We start from the raw sequence: 4,050 nt of genomic DNA, 5'->3' as shown, positions 1-4,050 counted from the left end.
GCAAATGTACACAGGCTTACCGTGTTTCGGCGCGACGCTGACCTTCACAAATGGAAAACAACAAACTCTCTCGGCGATTTGTTTATCTTGGCTACTAGCTCAGACGCGTAGCCAGGGTATTCTGAGTGGAGTACGTATCTATTTGTAGAAATCATATGGAAAAATGTCATATTCTATACGATCGTTTGATGTAGCCTGCTGGCTGCTAGACATGCTCGAGGATCCAGCGCCCGCTACGCTAGAGGAGTCCCCCCCCCCCTCCTCGCTTTTTTGCTCGCCACAGGAACCCGCAAGAAGTGATTTTCGAATCAACCCACCCACCTGGAGAACCGGTAGCGTCTTGCGCGTCGTGGTCTCTGTCACGCAATCGCGCGTGTTTAGTGGGCTACGAGAGCTTGCGTGACACAGACTAGGACGGCTGCGTGACAGAAAGCACGACGGGCTGCGAAGGAGACTAGAGGGCCGGCTGTCAAGCTACCTTTGATGGGAAATGACCCACTTTTTGGCGGTGAAGACTACAACATGGTTGCGATGACGGAAAGAGCGGGACTAGAATGGGGTGAGGCACGTGTGTATGCGAACAAATTACAGCTCTTTGACAATTTCAGGTTCTGATCACGGACTCTACTCAGCGTTAAGTAAAGGTGCTCGCACACTAGGGGACATTTTTCAGCTTCATGACCCCGGAACATGTAGCCGTTTTAAAATCACATTCCGTACATGAAACGCGTCAGAGAGCGGAATCTATAGCGGGGACATAAAGCGGGGACAAAATCACAACATGTACACACAGAATAAACTGCGCCATAAACATGTTCCTGGGACACCTATCCATTTTACTCACACACTAAGAAGCCTTTTATAGGCTTATGTGCCTGGGACATGCCGTAGAGACAAAAGCACAGCCAACACAGACAGCTAAGTACAGCAGCGGGAACACTTCCCAGGGACGTGTAGCGGCAGTCAATTCCTGCATCGTTCACATAAGGGGGGCTGTGGCAGGCGCCTGTATCGGAGGCACGCTGCATATACAACAGCGAATTGTGTACAGACATTCGCAACGGAAACCAATACATGTCCCGGAGACATGAAGCCGCACTCAAATCATTTTCCGTACATACAAGTCGAGATAAAGCCGGCGCTTAAATATGGGGCTTGCAGCGGGGACAAAACGTATTTACGCACACACATTCGCAAAGGGACGTCTTAATTGTCCCAGGGGCAAGAGGCCGCAAGGTGTAGCATTGTTTGAGTTCCTTGTGCAACACGGGTTTACACCAAGTTTTCACACTGCAACATATCTTGATTCTGTCGATTTATCCAATCACAACGAGCGAAAAATGAGAAAATAATAATACTCTCTTGTTTTCGTATTTGCAATAAACACAATTGGAAAAAAGAAACCGATAATTGTATTGTGTTGCAATGCAAAAACTAGGGAAGGAAAATTGCATGGGTCTACTATAGTCACGATGGCTGTACGCGAAGTTACCATGCGAAGGCGTCGCATGTTGCTGATTCTGATGCAGCTTTTAGATGATGACAACCCTCCTGTTACCATTGAACGAAGAGTGTGGACTCGTGAGTGGATAAAACGACGAGAAGAACTTGGGGCTTTTCATACTCTGTTCAGAGAGTATGAAAGAGTTCCAAGTTCCTAGCATTAGTCGAGGCTGTTGAGCCATTTTTAACCAAGCAAGAAACGCATATAAGGACATCTATCGCGCCAAACGAGAGACTTGCCCTCACCATCAGATACCTGGCAACAGGAGAGACTTTTCAGTCCCTTTCCTTCCAGTTTCGGATTGGAAAAAGTACCGTGTCTAAGATTGTTCTTGAAGTATGCGACGTCATCCAAACACCGTTGAAATCTGACGGGAAATTGCAGCGTCATTCTACTGTAAGTGGAATATTCCTAATAATATCGGCGCTATGGACGGGAAACGGATTTTGATTCAGAAGCCCCCAAGTGCTGGTTCCCATTGCCACGATTAGAAAGGGAACGAAAGTATCATTGCTTTGATAATGTCACGGCCAAATTACGAGTGCCTATACGCAGATATTGGCACCAATTGGCGCAACTCAGACGGGCACGCGTGGGCATGGTGCTCTCTTAAAAAGGCTCTAAAAAGCCTAGACAACCCACTTGATATACCTCCCCCTTGCCCACTGCCCAGGGGAAGCAGTGACGTTAATTATGTCATCACGGGGGATGAGGCGTTTCCTTTAGCAAACTTCATGCTCAAACCCTATCCAAGTAAAAGTCTCACCGTCGAGGAAAGAATTGCGAACTATAGAATATCAAGAGGACGACGGATTTCAGAGAACATCCTTGGAATCTTTGGAAAAAGATGGCGCTGTTTCAAAGCCCCTTTCCTGCTAAGCCCTTTCAAAGTGCAGAAAATAACGCTGGCCGCCTTAACTCTACATAATTGGCTGAACAGCGACAGACTTAGCAGGAATGTCTACTGCCATCCAGGTCTAGTTGACAAGGAAGATCCGCTGATCGGAGAAATCATCCCAGGCGCTTGGAGAGACGACTCTCCTCTAGAATCCCTCGTACCCCTTCAGCCATCCCTTAAGCACAATCACAACATTGGTGCCAAAGAAATGCGACGCGAATTTACAAGGTGGTTCAATGACGAAGGCGATGTACCATGGCAAAGGAAATGTGCGGTGGGTGTGGTGTGGAGTGGTGTGAATGGGTGTGGTGTGCATTGAGAGCGCTGACCAACCGACCTATCCGATTGGCAGTCAGCAGTGATTTCTTGATTCTCACTTTGTCCTACATCTATCTGGATTGTCCGTATATCAAGATATTGGTGCCAACTTTGTATATAATACAGGGCTTTTGTGTCAAAATTTGTAAACAGTAACTAAATCTCCTCGAATGATAAAAAAATGTGGTACACGAGTTTAATATATTCTGTTTTTCTAATTTATTTCTAACACTGTAACAATTTCTAGATTTTCGAACCACAATCACCACCACCCATCATATCTATAATTATACACTCAAATCAGAAAACTATGCCCCTTGGAATGACAATAAACTGTTTGAAACCAACGAGAGACTGCAAGTGAATTCTATAAAAAACTAAAGATTAGAAAAAAAAAAAGAAAAATCGAAATCGAACATCCTTCAAACAGTTTATCCTACATTCATGGAGAAGTCATTAAGTCTTGCAAGGGTGGTTGATTCCTATGCGAGCTATCAACACCAAAGGATGGTCTTGTCTGTTCTGCAGGCTGCATATGTCAATGGTGATATAGGTTGAAACCAGACGAGGTGCTGTTTGAAGCGCTAGCATAGCTCGTGTCACTATAGTTGAAGCCAGGAGCGAGGCTTGAAGGATAGTCGACTCTACTGAACCCACGCGGAGTTGAGTTTCGAGCAAAACTGGCGTTGTTAGCCTTCTCCATTTCATCCTTTTCCTCGAAATCAAACAGCATGTCTGAAATGCACCTCTTGGCTCGGCGAAATATCGATAGAGACAGTTTGGACAATGTGACCCCAACGTATCTCCCAAACACAAACGCCTCGTTGGTCTAGTGTGCAGGGGACCCAATGGGGGGTGGGAGGGGTGCTTGGATCGTCACTTCTGCCTCCTTAAACAGCTCGAGCTTCTTAACACGAGAGTATCATTATTTTAGCTTTTTCTCTGCATTTTATTGGATAAATCTGTGTGGTCTGTGTTTCATGCTGCGGGAGCACGCTTCCGAGCTGTTCATCAAAAAAACGTCGCGCCTTTCACGACATTCACTGCTGCATCATGCCCCATAAAGTTCAACCAAATGAACTTTGACGGGACATGTTGCAGTGGGAAAACTTGGTGGAAATCCGTATTGCACAAGGAACTCAAACAATGCTACACCTTGCGGCCTCTTGCCCCTGGGACAATTAAGACGTCCCTTTGCGAATGTGTGTGCGTAAATACGTTTTGTCCTCGCTGCAAGCCCCATTTTTAAGCGCCGGCTTTATCTCGACTTGTATGTACGGAAAATGATTTGAGTGCGGCTTCATGTCTCCGGGACATGTATTGGTTTCCG

The sequence above is a fragment of the Nematostella vectensis genome, chromosome 3 (assembly GCF_932526225.1).
Source record: "Nematostella vectensis chromosome 3, jaNemVect1.1, whole genome shotgun sequence".
NCBI classification, from domain to species: domain Eukaryota; kingdom Metazoa; phylum Cnidaria; class Anthozoa; order Actiniaria; family Edwardsiidae; genus Nematostella; species Nematostella vectensis.
The sequence above is the reverse complement of the archived record's forward strand: the minus strand, read 5'-3'. Positions refer to the sequence as shown.